Consider the following 22,575-nt stretch of genomic DNA (forward strand, 5'->3'; position numbering starts at 1 on the left):
TATCATGTGGCAAATCAAGAACTTGAAATGAGTGGATATTAATTAGCTATGACCGACAACTTGACAACTGTCATCTGTAGCCCCACTCATTCATTCTTCATTGAAATGAAAAAGATCTTTAGTTCCCATATTGAAGGAGCATTTATCCCTATAGAAATTTGATCTAGTTTCAAATCTGGGACATCCTTACAAAGGTGAAGCCCTTAAAGTCACATCATTTCTTTTCTTAAAATTCAAAGATATTTTATTTTCCCAATGACATGTAATAACAATTTTCAACATGTTTTCCAAAATTATAAGATTCAAATTGTTTCCCTCCCTCCCATCCCTCCCCTCTCTGGAGATGGTAAGCAATTTTATCTGGATTATACATGTTTTATCATGTAAAACATAGTTCCATATTGGTCATTGCTATATGAGTATACACATATAAAACCAAAACCCCAAAATAAAACTGTAAAGAAATTAATGTGAAAGATAGCATGCTTTGATCTTCAGGTGACTCCAATACTTCAAATCAGACCATTTCTAAAGGGAAATGTATGGAATCATTTATTCTAGTGGTGGAATCATTTATTCATCTCTTCTTATAGTATAGCCTCAGAAAGCAGACTTGGGATAAAGAAATGGGACTATCCAAGGAGGGTCAATGGAAAAAATAATTTAATAGTGTTTAAATTAAAAATAATTAAATAGCCCAGTCTTATGCATGGAAAGTGATTTTTAAAGAGAGGATATAACAAGAAATGGAAAGAAGATCAAGGATAAGGAGACAGAGAAGAAATGACTTTTTTTTTAATGCCTCATTCAGGTTTTTGATGGCTTTGTTAGGGATTTATCAATTGTGGCAGGTCCTACCAAGCTGGAAAAAGCTTAGAATATGAGTCTATGGAGGAAGCATATGTCTGTCATTTGAGGAGCAGCCTAGTTAAGTTCAGAGAGGTTCAACGCCAGGTGGTGTCCAATCGAGAGGACTTTTACAACTCGTGAAGACTCTCTAGTGAAGACTGGAGGAACTGGGGATCTTCATTAAAGGGAGCTTGTATTTACACCTGATGAAATCATGAGTCCTTTAAGTACTAGACTATAATCCTAGAGTGAAATCTTTGGGTCTTTGCTTATGTAAGTGGAGAAATGCTTGAAATTTTCAACATTCGCAGTCTGGGGTGTAAGAACTGAAAGTAATATTTCTACCCAGATATATATATATATATATATATATATATATATATATATATTTTTTTTTTTTTTTTTAATAAAGTTTATTGGCAGGAGTAGACGATCATTCCTCAGTAACCTGACCACGTGGTTCCTAGCCTGCCAGTCTCTTTCCTCCTTCCTTCCACCTGCCTGCTCTACTTCCGGACTTCTTCCTCCTTCGTTCTCTTCTGGCTTCTCCCATTCATTCTCGATTCTCCCGCTTAGAAGCCCAAAGCCTTGACTTTTATTGACGTACCGAACGTACACAGATGCAAACCTGGTGCAACTATGCTATTTCGGGAATGTTTGATAGACAGGTAAAGTTACTCAGGAAGGGGAGGGGATAAAACTTCCTTGACACGGGGGAAAAGTAACTTCTGTATCAAAGCCAAGACATGTCTTCAGTAGGTTGAGGTTTTGTACTGAGTTTGTTTTTACCTAAACAATGTATTCAAATGATTAGAGTTTCATTGTTTGGAAGAATTTGCACCATTTTCCCCTTCCCACCTCACTTTGCTGAATGATCTGACCATGCCATCCCCCTATTCTAAACTCCTGTGGTTCCCTATCACCTCCAGGATTCTTAAATTTTTTTAAAGTTTATTCATTTATTTAATTAATTTAGAATATTTTTCCATGGTTACGTGATTCATGCTCTTTCCTCCCCTCCTCCACTCACCTCCTGTAGCCAATGAACAATCAGGATACTTTTTTTTTTAACTTTCTAAGTCTTTTAAAACCTATTCCACCAACATTTTCAGTCTTCTTACCCCTTACCTCCCTCTCATAGTAATTCAGTAATATTGGTTTCCCTGTTGTTCTTAAATCAAACACTCCATATCCCAATATTTTCACTGGCCATTCCCTATGCCTGGCTTCTCTCCTTCCTCATCTCTCCTCCTGGCTTTCTTGAATTCCTTCAAGTTCCAGAGAAAATCCCATCCTCTGTGAAATACCTTTCCTGATCCCCCAATGCCAGTACCTTTCATCTATTGCTTATCTCCAATTTATGCTTTATACATCTTGTTTGTAAGCAGTCATTTCTATTCCTTGAGAGCAGGGATTGTCTTTTGCCTTTGTATCCCCAGATCTTAGTTATAAATCTTTATTGACTGACTGACTGATAGGCCTCCTCTGTAATCATAGATTTCAAGGTCTGGAAAGGGAAGATGAGGAGTCAGAGATCCAGAGAACCTGGATTAGAACCCTGGATTCTGTAACTAGAGGCAATTCTCTTTCTACTTCATTCCTCTACATCTGCCTTGGATGCCTGACCCCACTTATTGCCAGCAGGAGAAGCACTGGAACCCTGTCAGTACCACTGAAGTACCCCCTGACATTCCCTCTGTTTAGAGAGCGTTTTTGTTCCCAGAACTCCCTGGGTAGATTCATTCTGCCTAGACTCATTCTGCCACCTGAAGCAGCAGGCAGTCAGGCAACTATGGAAATGAAACCATTTCCCCATCCTCCTGGAGCTGTGCCCACCCCATGTTAGGGATGTGAATGGCTGGGGAGCTAGCCTATGGCCAATTGACTGAGAAGTCTCATTTGTTTCTCAGTTGCCTTTCAGATGTCAGCCCATTTCAGATCTTGGCAATTTCAGTTGTCTCTGGGACTTTCAATCCACTGGCCCTGCTTCCGTGGCCCTAAAAAGAGAGCTTGAAGTGCTAGTGAGCCCCGCAGATGTCAGTAAATGGGTCTGTGTAATTGCAAAGGCCATCACCACTCAGCAGCCCTTTCTTTCCCCTTGAAGGGGATAAATGTTGATAACTCAATGATGATGAAAGCATCATAAACTTCCCATGCTTGCCACGCTCCCTTGCACAAGCCAGAGAAATGTGCTGCCACCTTCCTTACAGTTGTTGCGTCCAGGATAATTCTAGTCAAGAAATTAGTGTTGGGGGATTAATTGTTTAGAAGGTAATGGTTGCTACAATCCAAATTAATGAGAGCACAAGACAATTTGCAGCATAGCATTTTCCATCAGAATTTCTGTCAGACTTGTTGGAGCAGAAAAAGCAAAAAGGAAAGACTCTTTTCACTCTCTTTAAGGTTATATGAATTTGGCATTATTGATAAAAACATGGGAAAGTGTCTCTAATAAGTACCCCAGAGATGGGTCCATCCATTCTTCCTAGAGATGACTGCTATTTTGTTTTTGTTTGTTTCTGAAAGCCTAATGGAAATAATGATATAATAATAGTAACTAGCATTTATATAATGCCTTAAGGTTTTCAAAGCACTTTATAAATATCTTAGCTCATTTGATCTTGATAAACAACTCTGTAATGTAGGAGCTATTATTTTTCTCATTTTACAGATGAGAAGCTGAGGTTTCAAGGTTAAGCAATTTTCTGGAAGTCCCACAGCTAGGATATGAGGCAGGAATTAAATTCAGGTCTTCTTGACTCAAAGTTCAACATGTAGTCACTGTACCACCAAGCTGTCTCAAATGGCTAGGTTAGCTTGTTGGTGCCCAGAAATGAGAGAGACTCAATTCCAAGATTAATTTGGGAGTTCAATGATGGTAGGTGGCATAGTGGATAGAAAGCATTTTTTTTTTAATTTAGGAAGACCTGAGAAAGGGATTTTTTTCATGTATGGGTTGAACTGGGTGTTTGCTGAGGTCCCTTCCAAGTCTCAAAGATTTGTGATTCTGTGAGTTCAAATCTTGCTTCAGATGCTTTAGGTGGGGCTACCTAGCCATGGATTCCTACCAAACCATTGAATTCAGTTCAAAACCAATTTAGAAACTCAGAATTACAGCATTAGGGTGGGCTAGCCTTTCATTCCTCCCTATTTATAGACTCCATCCCTCCCATCTCTCCTTCATCCCTCTCATCTCATCTGTCCTACTTTGGGAAGAGCTTACTGAAAAATTCTCCTCTGGACATTCCTGTGCTGTGGTATTTTCCTAGGTCCTCACCTTTGTTCCATATGGTCCATTTGAATTCCTCTCTGTTCCTTCTTAAAATGATAGCAGGTTGGACTCCCCCAAATTCCACAACCTAAACCAGAAGACATTTTTACTAAAAACTCATGAAGAAATAAATAGCTCTCTGCCAGATTTACGATCACTTGGGTAGCTCAAGTTGTTTGAATGAGTAGACTTTGACATAAAACTCAAAACATTTTGGTGTTTTTGTGCAAATTCAGGACCACTTCCAGTATCTTTAAAGTAGGAACTATATTATAGACTTGGGAAAGAGGGGGTCTGTGCTCTGAACTTTTACCAACTAAGAAAATCACTGAATCACACTAAAAATAATACTCTTGGGAGTCGAAAGGAAACTCAAGTCCTCTGGAGTTCAGTTAGTCAGTCAGAGTCAACAAGCATTCATTAAGTACCTTCTATTTACCAGGTATTGTGCTAAGCTCTAGGGATAGAAAGAGAGGCAAAAGACAGCCTCTGCTCTCAAGGAGCATGAAATCAAATGGGAAAGATAAAAAGCAAATACATCTATGCAAACAAGCTATGTACAAAATAAATAGGAAATAATTAAGAGAGGGAAGCTACTCTCATTAAGAGGGGCTGGGAAAGGCTTCCTTTACAAAGCGGGATTATAGTTGGAACTTAAAGGAAGCTGGGGAGACCAGTGGGCAGAGATGAGGAAGCATCCTGTGCATGGTGGACAGTCAGAATGCATGGAGTTGTAAGATAGAATGTCTTGCTCCTGTTTTTCAGGGCTTTGGGGGACCAGTGTCACTGGATAGAGGTATGCATGGCAGGAGTCAAGTGGAAGAAGCCTGGAGGTGGGAGAGAGCTAGGTTAGAAAGGGCTTTAAGTGTCAACTAGAGGATTTTGTACTTGGTCCTAGAGATAGTAAGGAGCCACTGGAGTTTATTGAGAGCGAGAGGGGTGACATGGTTGGATCAGCACTTAGGAATATCACTTTGGTGACTGGATGTAAAATGGATTGGAGTGAGGAGAACCTTGAAGCAAGCAGACCCACCATGTTGCTATGGCAACATTCTGGGTTAGAGGTGATGAGGGCTTGTACCTGGGTGGTAGATGGCAGAGTCAGAGGAGAGAAGGGGGCAAAGTTGGAAAATGTTGCAAAGGTGAACTAGACAAATAGACACAAAATTTAGTAACAAATTAGATCTAGGGGATGAGAGATAGTGAAGAGTCCAGGCTGACACCAGGGACATGGAAGATGGTATTGCTCTGGGCAGTTAGTTAGGAGGGAGAGAGGGTATATGGGAAAGACAATGCCTCAAGGAAGGCAGGTGGCACAATGGGATAAAGAGAATTTCATGGACTTGGGAAGATCTGAAAAAGGGATTCCTTTCATTTGTGGGTAAACTGGATGATGGCTAAGGTGCCTTCCAACTCTTGAAATCTATGATTCTGAGTTCAAATCTTGCTTCAGGTGCTTTCTAGTACTGTGAACTTGAGCAAGTGATTTAAACTCTCTCAATCCATTTCCTCATTTGTGAAATGGAGATAATTGTGAGGATCAAATAAGATAATGTGAAAGCACTATATAAACATGAGCTCTTAATATTATCTACTCCAGGGATTCTTAAATTGAGGTCAATGAAATTGGTTTAAAAATATTTTATTACTATATTTCAGTGTTAACTGATATTCTCTATAACTTTATGTATTTGATATTCTGAGTAGATAGTCCATGGGCTTTACTAGATTGCCAAAGGGGTTCATGACACAATAAACGATAAGAACTCCTGAGGTAGTCCAACTGAAACCATGGATCCCATCTTTTGCATGATAATAACTGATCCCTCAGTCTGTGCTTTCAGACCTTCAATAATAGGTGAGCTCACTACCCCCAGTCAGGTCACTCTTTAATTGCCCTTACTAAATAATTTTTTCTCCCCTGATATTAAATTCAAATCTGTCTCTTTGTAATTTCAACCTATTGGTTCTTCCTTGATTCCTATTGAATTCTGTTGTACTGTTTAGGTTCATAAATTATATTGATGAAAAAACCTGTTAATCATTTGGGGGGAGATTCAGAATTACATTCTAGAAATCCAGTAGAGATGAATTTTCTTCTTATTACTAATTAAAATGTTATGAACAGGAGGCAGCTGGGTGACTCAGTGGATTGAGAGTCAGGTCCAGAGATGGGAGGTCCTGGGTTCAAATCTGACCTCAGATACTTCCTGGCTGTGTGACCCTGGGCAAATTACTTAACCCCCTTTGCCTAGTCCTTACCACTCTTTTGCCTTGGAACCAATACACAGTATTGATTGAAAGATGGAAGGTAAGGGGTTAAAAAAGAAAGACAATGTAATGAAGGAATTTCCAAGTGGAAATAAGTACTCCACTGGTTATTGCTGTTTAAAGTTCTTTTAACTGTTTTGTTAAGGGCATCTATGCCACAAACATTTCAAGTTCATTTGGATTTAGATGGCTACTTTCATTAAGTTTAGGAAGGTCTCCCTGACTCATCCCCCATGCCCTCTTTGTTAGACCTTATGGAGCACTTCAAATCCAATTTGAAAGGGAATTAGGTTTCTGTGATTGAAAGTAGGTTGTTCAGGAAATTCTACATTGGAGAGATGATCACCTTTCAGGAAAAAATGTTGATACAGAAGATCCTTAGGGGACATGGCTACCAACTCTGTAGGCATGAATGAAAAATGATGATAGTCTATATTTGGACAGCTAGACACTGGACCTGGAATCAGGAAGACTCTTATTCATGAGTTCAAATTTGGCCTCAGACATTTACTAGTTTTGTGACCCTGCACAAGTCACTTAACCCTGTTTGCTTCAGTTCTTCATCAGTAAAATGAGCTGGAGAAGGAAGTGGCAAACCAGAGATTTTACCAAGGCCATGAAGTCAGACATGATTGAACAACAAGAGTAGTCTATATTTTCAAGGCATATTGTGCTTTATAAAACAGAATCACAGATTGGAGCTAGCTAGAATTTTTGTGATCATATAAGGCAGTGTGGCATAATAGTAGTCTTGGAATACAGAAGACCTGGGTTCAAATTCTTCCTTGTGTATGAATATGGGCAGGACACCTCTCTGGGACTCAGTTTCCTCATCTGTAAAATGAGGATGATAGGAACTGCAGTGCTTGATTCATCATGTTCAATATGTGGTATTTTTTTTTTCTTTTTGAAGCTTTTTAATGCCTGTCTTATAGAAATGCACTCTTCTTTGCCTTTAAAAAATACACATCAGAGGTGGGTTTCAAACCCAGGTATTAAAGGACTCCAAATGTTACTCTTTGGCATGTAGCCCCATTCTATGAGAATAAAATGAGATACTATATGGACAGTTCTTTGCAAATGTAAATGCCCTACTTCAATGTCACTATTATTATCTAGTGAAACACTCATTTTACAGATGAGAGACAGACTATATAAGTAGCCAGGTAGGACTAGATGGCCTTTGAGTTCCCTTCCAATTCAGATACTGTGGCTCTGTGACAGCTCATCAACTGAGGACTTGGTCAGCCAGGATCTGATGTCCACTCGGTGTCAATCGCAATTTGGGAATCCTGCACGTGCCACATCCAGGAAATGGTCAAAAAGCATTCATGTGCCCCACAAGCATGAAAATCAACATAGAAAAACTGATGCTTTAAGAACTCTTGTTCATGGTTTATACTTCAACAGTTCTTTATGCCTTTCAAGGTGTTTTTCTCATAACAGCCCTGTGAATAATACTATCCTCTCTATTAAAATATTTTTATTTAAAAAACAAACCCTTACCTTTCACTTTAGAATTAATATCATGTATTAGTTCCAAGGCAGAAGAGTGGTAAGGGCTGGGCAATGGGGGTTAAGTGACTTGCCTAGGGTCACACAGCTAGGCAGTATCTGAGGCCAGATTTGAATGGAGGACCTCCTATCTCTGGGTATGGCTCTCAACCCACTGAGCCACCTACCTGCCCCCATATCCTCCCCATTTTATAAAGAAATTAATACTCTGAAATGTGGTGATTTCTTTGACAAGTGGTAGGATTGGAGGCTTAAACACAGATCTGTTAACTCCAAACCTAATTCAAATCATGGGATAGTCAATATAGAACTGGAGAGGACTTTATTTCAGCCTCTCATTTTAGAGATGAGGAATTCAAGATCAGGGGACATTAAGTAACTTGCCCAAGAGAAGTGCTTGTTCTACAGAAAACAAGTCTCAGAGGTGGGATTTGAACCCAGATCTTACCACTCCTGAATCAGGACTGTTTTGATCATACCATACTTTATGTTTTTCACATAATTTAAATAATTAGAGGCACTGGAGAAGAATATTGCATGATCTTCATTAATATCATAACGATGATTACTTTAAGTTGGAGGGGAAGAGCAGTATCACTTCAGGTGTACCTATTAAAGCTGGCCATCAATATTTTGCTACCAACTGTACAGGTAGTCTGATCAGTCTAATGCTGGGAGAAGTTCTGGAAATAAGAAAAATGCCTCCTGGCTTTGCTATATCCCAACTCAATGCACCTTAGTCAAATTACTTACCAGGTCCATTTTTTCACTATAAAATGAATGGGTTAGACAGGAAAAATTCTAAGGTATCTCCTAGCTCTGTAGTAGATAGAATGCTTGCCTCCCCATCAGGAAGTCCTGCATTCAAATCCTACCTTTAATCCATACTGACTATGTGACTTAAGGCAAGTGACTTAACTGTCCAATGTCCTCTGAATCTTAGGAAGACTAACTTGCCAAGGTTGTTCCCTCACCTGGGTCCAGTCCCTATCTTCTAGCTGTAATATTTGGTGATTCGGTGGAATACCTTGTCATTTGCTCATCTTGGTGATTCATAACAGAAGCTGATTTCTACTGGCCTTATTGCCAGGACTTTCTCGGACAGGGCAAGCTGAGAGTCTTGCACTGTGACATTGGCTAAGCCCTCCCTACTCTACCCTAGAGTTAAAGTGGCTTCTTGCTGGTCGTCTTACAGGGATCAGTTTAATAGTGTAACTGTGAGAATGATAAGAGTTATCATATGTGATCAGGGGAAGAAGGATTCTTTTCTTTCTTTTGTAGTCCAAATCCCTCTTTATTAATGCGCCAGAGCAGAGAATGATTTAAAAGCTCTAATTTTGTTACCTTCTAAAGCCATGAACCATCTAAGCTGATTGTAATGAGATTTGGGGAAAGACTTAGGCTCTTAGCTGAGGTCAATTTATCTTCGGGAGAAAGCGCTACCATCAAAATGCTTAGAAATTATTAGCACTTAGGGTAAACCTAAAGAGACCTATTAATGTAAGATGCTTAGCCAAGCTACAAATGCAAGAGGCAATTACATTTCTTATTTATTCCCCTTTGCTTCATATTTAACCAAGAAAAAAGATGGCTAGGTGAGATGCCATGAAAACCAATTGATAAAACAACAGATATTTTTGAAATAGTTGTTATACTACCATTCTAGGCTATGTGGGACACCCAAGAATATTAGACATAGTCTCTGCCTTTAAGCAGTTTTTTTTTAATTTTCAGAGGGAGCAGCATATCATAAGAATGAATGAACAAGTGAGTGAATAAATGAATGAATGATAAAATCATTTGTCAAGTGCTTGCTCTTTGCACAAAGCATGATACTAAACACTGAAGACAGAAACAGAAAAGTAAGACAGTCTGTGCTCTCAAGGAGCTACTTCCTAATGGAAGAGACAACACGGATGCAAGATGGATGGTAATAGGCTTTTGGTTAATATGATTTCTAATGATAAAATCAGATCAGTTTCTCGTGTTGGGTGGACAGTGGTAAGGACTAACTTTGGTGGTGAGATCTTTCTTGCACTGCATATTGTATACCCAATGAGTGGAATAGATAGTAAGTGCTATGGGAATTCAAAGAAAGGAGAGATCATTGTGGACTGGGAAGACTTCACTAGAACTGGGTCTTGAAGAGTAGAGAGGATTAAGATTAGTGCAAAACAATGGGGGATTCCATGATGGTGAAAAAAAGATGGAGAGGGAGGTATTTTCAAAGTATGCTGAGAAGGGTTCCAGTTTAACTGGGTCTGAGAGTTTCTGTTACAGATTAAGGGAAGATAAGATTATAAAAGTAGTTTGGGTCTAGATTGTGGAAGACCTTGAATGCTAGCCCAATAATTTGGGATTTTATCCCATAAAGGCAATGAGGATTCATTCAAAGTTTTTTTTAAGTGAGAGTAATTTGATAAGATGCAGTGTTTTAAGGATAGTTATCCATATTAACTGGCATTAAATATATAGTATGAAGAGAGTAAAGAGGGTAAATACTGAAGGCTGGAAAACCAATGAAAAGTTTGGTCATTTCTCAATTGTTTCCAACTCCAAACCTCAGTTGGAGTTTTCTTGGCAAAGATAACTGGGATGGTTTGCCATTTCCTTCTCCAGTTCATTTTACATATGAAGAAACCAGGGTCAACAGGATTAAGTGACTTGTCCAGAGTCACACAGCTAGTAAGAATCCAGTTAAAAGGCTATTGGAGAGGAAGCTAGGTGGCTCAGTGGATAGAGCGCCAGTACTGGAGTTCAGGAAACCTGGATTCAAATTTGACCTCAAACATTTCCCAGCTGTGTGACACCAGGCAACTCACTTAATCCCGTTTTCCTAGCCCTTACCTTTGCAGCTGTTACTAAGATAAAGAGTAGATTTTTTAAGACTATTATAAAAATCTATATGTAAGGTGATGAGAGTCTGAAATAAGGAAGTGGTAGTAGAAATGGGAAGGAACAGATTCTTCATAATATGAAGAGATATTATAAAGAAGCAATAAGATTTAGTAACTATTTGTTGGGATATGAGGCAAGGGACAGTGCTATGATGGAAAGAAGTAAAATACAAATGACATGAACATTTTCAGTATAGGTTACTGCAAGGAAATGCTATCATTGATGGTGGGTACAGAGAAAAGAGAGGGAAAGAACACCATATTTTGTAGGGAAGAAGATAAGTTCTGTTTTAGGCATGTTGAGTGTGAGTTGACTAAAGATATTTAAATGAAAGGGCCCAGTAATCATTTGAAAATGTAGAACAGAAGCTTGGGAAAAGACGGAAAAAGGTATAAGTTATGTAGATTTGGAGTCTTGGAAGTGATAGTTGAAGCTGTTGCACTGGATACAATCTCAAAGCAGGATATAGATCATAAGATCATAGATTTAGGGCTGGAAATAATCTTAGAGATCATCAAGACCAGCCCCCTTATTTTATAAGAAACTGAAAAATCCAGAGAGGTCTAGACTTACCCAGGTTCTTACATCTAATAAAAGTGAATGAGGCTGGATTTTAGCAGAAATCTGCATGGCTCCACGGTGAGTTTTCTAAAAAAAAAACACCATAGGATGAAGTTTGGAAGACCAACTATAGTGAGGGCATGTCAGGGAGAGGAAGAATGAAGAATAAATGTCTGATTCTTAACAACAAGGCATTTGTGGCACTTCCATTCTGGAACCCACAATTAGAGTCTATGACCTTTGATAACTTAGAATCATCACTGCATCACAATGATGTATTGAAGTACAAATGTGGTGGGGAACACTTTGAAAAGAGAAAAGCATGATTACCAGGAAAATCATTATCCCTGAAGCAAATTGGTAATAAAGTTGTCTACCTTCTGATCACATCCTCGAAAAACAGTAGCTTTTGTTTTCATGGTAAGCAAGATGTTTTAATACCTTTGACAAGTAAATGGAAAAAATAAAATATTCAAACAGTCACAAAAAAAACTCCAACAGTCTTGAGAGTATTTAGTAAACAGTCGGATCGCTACAGTTGAGTTGGGCATATTTTTTGGGCCAAATTTGAACCTTTCCTGCCAGGTCTTGATGTTGATGCTATTCAGACAAACTTCATGACTCTCAGAAGCCAAATTTCTCTGAAAATCCCAAGTCTGTTAGTGTTAAGTGGCATTAGAGAAAAATCGTGTAGTCCAGAGCCTAGAGCGGGCAGGTTAGATTAATTCACTGTAACTGAAACTCATTGGTCTCATCAATCACACTTGACTTTTAAGCCAAGCCCTACCCTCAGTGTTATGGATCCTGATGCTGAAAGTCAAGACCCCCAAATCAATTTGGCACATGAAAAAAACCCTCCTGGTTTTTAACAATGAAAATCTCTTCTAACATGGGAAGTTCCTTACTAATCCTCACCAAACTCAGTGGGAAAAATGTTTGCTACTGATTGGCTTTATGTCTTCACTCTACTCCCTCCTCCCACCCCTTATACTCCCTGTAATTTAGAAAAGTTATCTCTATTATGGTTTTTCCTAAGAGCCACATCTAAATACATGACCGAATTATGAGTCACATATATTTGCATATCATTTACATCTGTGTTGCTTCATCCTAGGAAGACTGCAAGATATTTTCAGGCAGTTTTCCATTTCAAACTTAATTATCATTACCTCTGAGGTTCTTGTTTCTTCTTTGGATTCTCTTCCCCAGTCCCCAAACAGTGTAATAAGGTGGAAAGAGCCAAGTATTTAAAGTCATAGAACCTAGTTGTGAGCCCTACTCCTTGAGGAGCTTACAATCAAATGCGGGAAGATAAAGACAAAAAGGAAGATGAAAAGTATTTGTGGATGTATGCATGTGGGAGGTACCTGGTTACTGGGATAAGCTAGAGAAGTCCAAAAGAATGGAGCCAGGTGGGAAATGAAGAAAGGGGCTTATATACAAGTTATTTGAAGGGACTCTACTTGAGGTCAGTGTTTATGCTGCAGAAGAGAAGACTTAGGGACAATATGCTACTACTCCTGAAGGATCTGAAGGGCTATCATATGAAAAAGGGTTTATAATAATCTTTTTTATATTTTTATTTTTACAAAGAACACATAATAACAAATTTCTACACAAGTTTTCCTAAGTTGTGTGACCAAACTTGTCTCCTTCCTTCCCTTCCCTCCCCCTTCCTGGTGCTGGCAGGGGATTAGATCCTGGTTATATATTATCATGCAAAACATATTTCCATATTGTTCATTTTTGTGAGTAATCTTATAAAACCCAAACTCCCAAACACAAACCCAAATAAACAAATGAAAAAGCATATGGTTTTTTCTGCATTCTGACGCCAACCATTCTTTTTCTGGAGATGGATGGCATTCTTTGTCCTAAGTCTCTCTGAATTGTCCTGGATCTTTGTATTGCCAATAATAGCTAAATCTATTACCGTTGATCATTCCACAATATTGCTGTTACTGTGTATAATGACCTCCTGGTTCTGCTCACTTCACTCTGCATCAGTTCATGTAGGTCTTCCTACCTCTTTTTGAAATCATCCTGTTCATTCCTCATTGGTATTCCATTAACCTCATACACTACAATTTGTTCAGCCATTCCCTAATTGATGAATGTCCCTTCAATTTCTAATTCTTTGCCATAACAAAGAAGAGCTGCTATGAATATTTTTGTACAAGCAGGTCACTTTTGAAAATGGGGTAATCTTGCTCTGCTTGGTCCCAGAAGTAGATTTGGGAGTAGTAGATAGAAATCACAGAGAGGTAGATTTAGACTTTATATATGGAAAAACTTCTTGAGAACTGTCCAAAAGTGTAAAGGACTGTGTTGGGAGGTGCTGGTTTTCTCCTTCCTGGAACTCTTTAAGCAGAAGCTAGATTACACTCATTGGGTATGTTATATAGTGGAATCTCATTCAAATACAGTTTGGGTTAGTTGATCTCAGAGGTTCTTTCCATATCTAAGATCTGGCTTGTCCCATTCCTGGTTCAAAAAAATGACTTGCCCTTCCAATATATGTGTCCTTGGGTAAGTCTCTTAACCTTTGTAAGCTTCAGTTTCCTCATCTATGTAACAAAGAAGTTGGACTGAATCACCTTGATGGTCCCTTCTAGCTCTAAATTAGGCAGCTAGATAGTGTGGCGGATAATATGAGCATTTGACCTAGAGTCAAGAACATCTGAGTTCGAATCTATCCACAGATAATTAATAACTTTTACGACACTGGGCAAGTCACTTAATTTTTATTCACCTCAGTTTCCATTACATAGGGATAATGATAGAACCCACTCATAGGGTGAAGATAAAATGAGATGTTTAAAAAGAACTATATAAATGCTACATTAAATCTATAGTCCTATGATCTTATGTAGATGTTGTATTGCAATGTGAGGCAGCTAGTGAATACAGTGTTGGACTTGGGAGTCAGGTAAAATGAGTTCAAATCTTGCCTCAGATAGTTATTAGCTGTGTGACCCTGGGCAAATCATTTAACCTGCTTCAGCTTCATTTCTCACATCTATTAAATGGGAATAACAGTACCTACTTCATGGGGTTCTTAAAAAGACTACATGCTGAAACATATGTAAAGCACTTTGCAAATTTTAAAGGGCTATATACAAATACATGTATCTTAAAATATAACTATTTGATGGATAATAACATTTAAATGAATATTTGATTAGTGTGGAGGCTCAGACTTCTGGCCTTTGCTTCCCTCATTTGAAGACTTGAGGTCCTTTCTTGCCAATGCAGACTTATATTCTGAAGGGGAATAAAAATTATTTCGAGTGGTAAAGCTTTTGTCAAAGTGTCCAGGAAGGCAATAGAGTAAGCAAAGAGACTACTTCTGACCCATGAGGCAGGTTATTCTTGCTGGATTCTCTGAGTCTGGGCATTTATCTGTGTTGCCTAGAAGCCCATAATTCTTCATTCTGATTGTATTCTCTCTCTCCCTCCCTCCCTCCCTCCCTTCCTCTCTCTCTCTCTCTCTCTCTCTCTCTCTCTCTCTCTCTCTCTCTCTCTCTCTCTCTCTCTCTCTCTCTCTCTCTCTCCCTCTCTCTCTGTCTCCCTCTCTCTCTGTCTCTCTCTCTCTCTGTCTCTCTCTCTCTGTCTCTCTCTCTCTGTCTCTCTCTCTGTCTCTCTCTCTGTCTCTCTGTCTCTCTGTCTCTCTGTCTCTCTCTGTCTCTCTGTCTCTCTGTCTCTCTGTCTCTCTCTCTGTCTCTCTCTCTCTCTCTCTCTCTCTCTCTCTCTCTCTCTCTCTCTCTCTCTCTCTCTCTCTCTCTCTCTCTCTCTCAAACTCTGTCCCTTGGCTACTCCAGAAGAAAGGTTTTTCTTGTTTTACTATCCTCACTTCAATAATTCCAGTGTTCCACTGAACTAAAAACCATTGTTCTCTTTCTGGTTTCCCTCTATGTCCTGTCCAGAATCCAAGATCTCCTTTGGATACATTGACTTGGAACCATTTGTTTCTCCTGAGGGAGCTCTCTACCATATGCTGCCCCTCAGATATTTTCCTATGTGTGCATGTGTGTGAGTATAAACACACATGGAAGACTCCAGTAGAGAACTCCAAAGATAGCACACATCCATAGAGGCACAGGTGGTTGGGAAGACACTTTTGTTCAATGGGATTTTCTTATAACTCCATTAGTAGCTTTTCCAAAGCAGGTGTGGAAAAGTTAAATGCCACCCAAGTTAAAGAAGGCTGAACAAAAAAAAATCACAAGCTGTGGGATATGGGGGAGAGACAGACAGGCAGAGAGTCAGAGAGAGATGGAGGGAGGGGGGAGAGAGGAAGAGAGGGGCGAAAGTGAGAAGGGAGAGAAACAGAGGAAGGAGAAAGAGAGAGAGAGAGGGAGAGGGAGAGGGGGGTGGAGAGAATACTCAATGTTTTTTGAAGCAAGTCAAACAAAGGTTACTGGTATCTTGCTTATAGTCATGGCTAGAGGAAGCATAATTATTGTAAGCTGCCTCAAAGTGCTGCCTGTGAAGAGTCTGTTGACATTTGCATTATGATGAATGCCATTCTCCAAGGGTTTCCTAACTCAGCTGTTCTCAATTGTAATAAGATTTTTGTAAAAGCCACACACATATTTTTCCAGGGCTGGTGTTGGAAGAAAAAACAACGGTCACAAATCTCTCCTTGATGGAATATTAACTTTTCGCTTAATGAACCTATTCTAACTGTCCTTATCTCAGCCTAGTTTCCAAGAACAAAGATAAAATAGAAGACAGAAACACATGTCATTATATGCCCAATTTTTATTAAATCTAATTGGCTTCGTTGAAGTGTTTCAGTCTGAGATCTCCAACTCCTTTGTTGTGTCAGGGTCTTAACATCTTTCCTTCCTGAGATTTTATCTACTTTTCTTAATGGAGTCCTATTTTTGAAAGGCAGAACAGCCTAGGGGGTAAAGTGCTGGACTCACATTCCAAAAGACATGGATTCGAATCCTGATCCCTCACATTTACTTGCTGTGTAACCCTGGACAATTCTCTGAGCTTTCATTTTGTCATGTTTTTAAAGGAAATAACATTCATCTCCTGAACATTGATGTTGCAAAGACTCTGTAGGATATGCTCAAGTAATTTTCTATTTTAAATTTAATTATTCCTCCTCTTAAACTTCTCATTTCTTGATGCTTTTCTCATCTCATGTAGTTCATAGGGTTGTTGTAGGACTCAAATAAGCAAATGTATGTAAATGTTAAAGGGCTTATATAAATGTCAGTTATTATTCTGATTATGTTGTATCCTATTGAAAACTTCATCAGGACAATAACCATGTCTTATTTGTCTTGAATTCTCCCCCTCTCCCCTAGAACCCCAGAAATATCTGACACAGGCACATGGAGCATGAAGTAAGTCCCTAAATGTTGAATTAAATTAATTGAATTTTGAGATCTCCCACCCTCTCTCGTTATTTGTATGGGTGCTCTGTCTTTTTTACAGGTGAAGAAGTCAAGTCCAGAGAAATTAAATGACTTGTTGAGGGTTGACAGGATGGAACCCAGGGTTTCTGACAGCTGTCTTTCTCTAAGAAAACTTGTCATTTTCAGAAATAATCAGGAAAAGTCATACTTTCTCAGTGAAGCTCAGTGTGCTTCTTCCCTCATTCCCACTGCAACACCCCTTAATGTATTGTCTTTTCCTATTAGAATATAAATTCCTTGAGGTCTAGGACTGTCTTGCTTGTCTGAATTTGTTTCTCTGGTTCTTAATAAGCACTTAATAAATTCTCTCTCCTTCTCCCTCTCTTCTTCCCTCCCCCTCTCCCTCCATCTCTTTCTTCTACCGTTCACCATCTATCATCTATTTATCTACCATCCATCCATTTATTATCTTATTTATCTAACTGGGATAATAATTCCTGGAGTACCTATTTGTTGGGAACATAAAATAAGATAATGCATGTAATATATTTTGCAGACCTTCAAATGGTAGATAAATATTGGTTAGTGTGGGTTTGGATCTCAGATTTCACTGGTATAGGGAACTCATGGTGAAGAAACTCCATTTACCAATGCAGATAGCAACTGCTCTTTGGCTTACAGTAAGAGAGTCACTTGAGGCACTGAAAAGTTCAGTGACTGGACCAGATTTCCACAGCCAGTATGTGCAAGAAGTGGGTCCTGAAGTCACATCTTCCTGGCTTTAAGACCACTTCTTTCTCTCTCCACTATCATCATCATCTCATCTTTTTCTCCTCTTTCTCCTCTTTTCCTCTTCCTCCTTTCTCTCTACTTCTTTCTCTTTTCCTCTTCCTTTGCCTCCTCTTCTCCCTCTTTTCTCTTCCTCCTCTTTTCATTTGAGTTGCACTTAATGTTAGGGTAGGAAAGAGCTGAGATTCTCTGGGTGCTTCCCCAAAGCATCAGATAATCAGATAAAATTAGACCAGAATCACTGTCTTGCTCCTAAGGTACTTTGGGCATTGTTAAAAGCTTGGCTGCTGCTAAGCCTTATTATTATGAAAATGCTGAGGATTTTATGAATAAGGGTCCAGGGACTAAGAATGCCATTCAGCTTAGTCAGGCTAGCTCTCCTATGAACAGCAGTACAGTACAGTACAGTACGTGAGGATATGGGCAAATACTGCATGCAGATGTTAGCAACACTTGTACACTGGCTTACCTCTTAGGAGAATCCTAGTCTTTTTATCTCCATTGCTCCAGCCCTACACGAATGAATGAATGAAAAGAACTTAAGTGCTTATTCTAATCTAGGCACTGCAATATGCAAAACAAGTGGAAAGAACTGGAGATATAAATACAAAAAGAAAGATAGTCCCTTCTCTCAGAGAGTTTACATTCTAATAATAAAGCAATACAATGTGTGTAAGAGAGTGGTAGCCTAGGAGTATTTTGGACTGAGAAGAACAGGAACGATGAAGGGAACCACAGGACAACTAACCTATCCTTTCCAGGAATGGTAGTATAGATTTGATGACTATTCCAGAGCTAGTAGTATAAAAGAGAGAGAGTATGTGGATTGTAGCATGGTATGAAAATTGCCAGAAAGCAGGGGTCTTTGGGACTAGTTAAGGAAAACTCATCCATCTGGAGCATAGGAGCTTGATATTTGTGATTGGTTGAAGTCAGGCAGATATGGCATGAATATGGCTAAAGATCATTGGTTACCTTTTAGAATATGCAAAAAGCATCTCTGATGACCCTTGCCTCTTCAGTCTGCTGTTGTAATGTACTTTTGAACACGAGTTCATTAAAAAAACCCAACAACCACCAGGAAATGCTCTGATCTCCAGGGTACCTCAGGAATAGGATTGAGGGTAGCTTAGTTGCCTGATGGTTTAATTTGTACATCAAAGGAAAACATTCCACAGAAGAACCTGTACCAGATAATAGTCACATTCTATCACAGTAATGTTAGTAATAATATGACCTACCTTCTTTTCTGGGATGATGACAAGGAGCAATGAGATGTTGGCAAAATGCTTTGAGCTTCTCAGGGAAACCAGTTCTTTAGCTATAACCCAATGCCATTTTTTGTTTATATCAGGTAACCGATCAACCTATTTTGGGCTAGAGTCAACAAGGTAACCACATGCAAGGCAAATGTTAGAAGACTGTCAGTATTTAACACCCAAGGAACATACTGATCATTCTTATTTTGAATGACCTCTACTCAGGTTCTGCTATGATGAACTCAGGTTCATTTCCTTTACATGTCCAGTATTGCTGGTAGATGTCCTTTTGACAAAAACTTCAAGATAGAAAGGAAAGAAGGGATGGAGGTCTGGGTTCCATTTATTGAACCTATGTTTAACATCAACACTGAGGTGATAACATCCCCTAATCAAGCATGGAGAAATATCTCCCACTACTCTCCCACCCCAAGTTCAAACAGAATACTTTCCAAGGCTGGAGAGTAGCAGATTTGTCTGTGGACCTTGAACTTCAGACATGGCTGGGACAGGATAAAAGGCTCTTCAATTCCCAGCAGAGACATGCAAGTACTTTCTTTTTAGAGGGTCCATTTCCAAAATGGACTCAGATCCCTGGGTCAGAAAAGGTTAATGTACATAAGAAGAAATCAAAGTCTGAAAACAGCAACCTCCAGGAGAAGACCATATACAGTATGATCACAAAAGGAAAATGGAATTGGTAATAAAGGGAGGACTGCACAGGGTCTGTACTCATATGGATCTGTGAACTTATCAAAAACAATATTTTTACAACTATCTCAAAATAATTGGTTTCCCTTATAATCTTGTATATTTTATTTTCTGCAGTAAAAAATGTTATTCTGAGAAGGGGTTCATAGGCTTAACTAGACTGACGGCCAAAGGGGTCCATGGAAAGGTAGGAGGAGAGACAATCCAATTTGAGCAAGAAAGCAGTCTCTGACAGAGATCAGCTGCAGAGAGTGGGGAAGGAGCAAGAAGAAAAAAACTGAAAGTTCCAGGAGAGAACCTGAAGCTGGGAGAAGCTTGGAGAACTCCAACTGGTCACTCACTCACTTCCAGCTGGGAGCCAGAGAGAAGAGGCAGATCTCCTAGGCTAGGAAGAAGCCTGTCTCTCTGGAGATCAACTGTGTCTCTTCCTGAGCCCCTGGATACCTCTCACTCAACTCTAAATGACTACAACCAAAAGCCATCAGTGGATATTGTGGACTGGGACTTTGAAGAGGGCCATCCACAGAGATCCCTTTCAAAGATCTCACTCTCCATCTTTCTCTCTCTCTCTTTCCTGTCCCTGGACTCCTGTATTCAAGTTAGTTAGCTTAGAGTAGGGACCAACTGGCAGCTGGCAAGAAGAGGGATCAAGACTGAGAAGCCTTGAACCCCAAGACTTTGGAGGGCCAGTATGCCAGAGGGGGCAAGTTGAAGGGCTTCCTGTTCACCCATTTTCCCTGCTTGATACCTTTACCACTCCTTCCCTGTTTGAACCCAAATAAATTATCTGTTCCTTTAAATTTAGGTCTGGGTCAGTTTCTAACAATAGTAAAGGGGACTAAAGATTTGGGGAGGGTCATCCCTCTCCCCCAAAAGAGGGGTTAACCTCAGGATCCCAGTGATCCAAAACTACCAGACTCAAGGAATAAACATCTCTCCTTGGCTGTGGAGTATCCCAGAGGTCCTGAAGGGAAGTGACATTTGATGTATAGCTTGGACCTCAAGGGGGGCATTGGGTCATCTTACTAAGGCTTTCCCCTCTTATTCTTGTCCTCCATCTCCCAGAACCATTCTCTGAGGAGACACACTCCCTCTTTAAGGAGACAGGACTTGGCTATCTCCCCCCAAAGAGAGGGAAAGAACAATTTCTTCACCCTTTCTCTCCATTTCCCTCTCTCTCTCCCCCTTCCTTATTCCCTCTAGTCCCTACATTACAATGGTCCAATGAAAGTTAAGAACCCCTAATTTAGTGTATGAAGGCACAGGGATTCTTCTTGAGCCCAAACTTTATACCTTTTATCATGCTATCACACCACTTCATAATAGTGTGGTACAGAATAAGCCATAATAAATAATACTGGGGTTTCCTAAATGGGGTATACATGCCCTGGACAGTGCACCAGATGATGGGGGTAAAGAAAAACAATATTAGAACTTTTTTAATAGAAAAAATAAGAAAAAATTAAGATGCACTAATATTTAATCCTGGGAAAAGAAATGGCAATCCACTCCAGTATCTTTGCTAACAAAACCCCAAATGAGGTATAAAGAATAGGACACAACTAAAATGATTAAACAACAACAATAATTTAATAATCAGGTTGATGGTAGCTACCATATTTTGTCTGTTTATCAAATGGTCAATGGACCTATGTAGTATTCAAGGTATCCTAAAAGAAGAGTAGGAATTCTACAAAGTAGGGCAGTCTTCTCATTTTTTTCATTTGCTGGGCAGTATATCTTATTGGGAAGAATATGTGAGCTTAGTTAAATGAATTTACAGAATCATTTTAACTGACCTTCACACAATAGACAAATGGTTTTATAAGTTTCCTGCAAAGAAATGACAAATGAAGATAATATTAATGTTGTTCTTTGTCCTTCAATAATACTAATAATGGTAGTGTGAATGAATAAGAAAATGGCATAGTGGATGGATACTTTTCCCTCTCCTAGTGTCAGGGTTCTTACCCTGATGTCTATAACCTTGTTTTAAAAATATGTTCATAACTGATTTCCTTTGTAATCCTGTGATTTTATTTTAACCATTGGAAAACCTAATTCTGAGCAGGCTTTTGCAGAGTGTCATAAGGATCCAGCACACAAAAAAGATTAAGAATCACTATTCCATTATGGGTTTTTCTCCAACCATATTACAAAGTGAAACAATAGTGACATAATCAGGTTGGAAAAGATGTCAAATACAAAAGTGGAAATTGTCAAGATTAGTTGAAATATAGAATTTTTACACTATTAATAATTAATCTCTCCCTCAGCACATATTGTACATTAAGATATTAGCTAATAAAGAAATTAGTTAATGATAGTATGAAGCCATTATGAATGAATGAATGTATGTTGCATTTATTAAGCACTTGATATGTGTAAAGAACTTTGTTAAGTGCTGGAATTAGCAAGACAGTTGAAAACTTAAGCTTTTGTTATTGAAAATCATAGCTATGTCACATATAAAAACTCATATCTATGCACTTTGCAGAAATAGAATTTTCTAGCGCCTTTAAAAATCTTCCAAGTGAATATTTTCAATAACTTTCAAACACCTTTATTAAATGTATAAAAATACAATACCTTCTGATTAGTCTTCAAGGACAGCTGATTGACTTTTTGAAGATGGATATTTTCTAGAGAAAACCTTTGTTTGCATAATTGGTGAATTGGATTGAAAAATTATAGCCAACAATATTCTTTTCCATTCATATCTTTAGCTGAGGCAACTTTTTCAGTTTTTGTAGTTTTCAGACAACCATTAAAATAAAGTAGAATTAGAATCAGATGTCAAACCACTATTAAAATGGTAAGCTAAGATTTTTTTAAAAGGTGAAGCATATTCAATGACTGCTTTTAACTGAGAGCAAGGAACTTTTTGTACTGTTAATAAACAAAAGGTATTGGTCAACAAGGCTGAAAATAGCCACGATTTGTTAAATGAGTAGGTACCTCGACTCTGCTCCTATCCCCCTTTCCTCCCTTCCACAAGTGAGTAGCTTCTTAGTTTGGATCCTAATCTTTCTTTCTCCCTAACTGAGTAGAGAAGTAGAGGATTTTCTCATATTCT

General features: G+C 38.9%; 1 protein-coding gene and 2 long non-coding RNA genes across 5 annotated transcripts in view; 1 reads left to right on the plus strand and 2 right to left on the minus strand.

Annotated features, from left to right (window-relative positions):
- The window catches only part of SIAH3 (siah E3 ubiquitin protein ligase family member 3), a 138,625-nt gene that overhangs the window by 70,879 nt on the left and 45,171 nt on the right, over positions 1 to 22,575 (plus strand). The window lies entirely within an intron of this gene.
- The window catches only part of LOC103097923 (uncharacterized), a 77,128-nt gene that overhangs the window by 7,882 nt on the left and 46,671 nt on the right, over positions 1 to 22,575 (minus strand). The window lies entirely within an intron of this gene.
- On the minus strand, positions 1,274 to 11,604 carry LOC103097679 (uncharacterized). Its single transcript, XR_008914106.1, has 3 exons — positions 11,378 to 11,604; positions 4,127 to 4,208; positions 1,274 to 1,638 (listed from the first exon to the last, which is right to left on the minus strand). It is a non-coding gene; the product is annotated as an uncharacterized LOC103097679 (long non-coding RNA).

Source organism: Monodelphis domestica, chromosome 8 (assembly GCF_027887165.1).
Source record: "Monodelphis domestica isolate mMonDom1 chromosome 8, mMonDom1.pri, whole genome shotgun sequence".
In the NCBI taxonomy this organism is placed as follows: Eukaryota; Metazoa; Chordata; class Mammalia; order Didelphimorphia; family Didelphidae; genus Monodelphis; species Monodelphis domestica.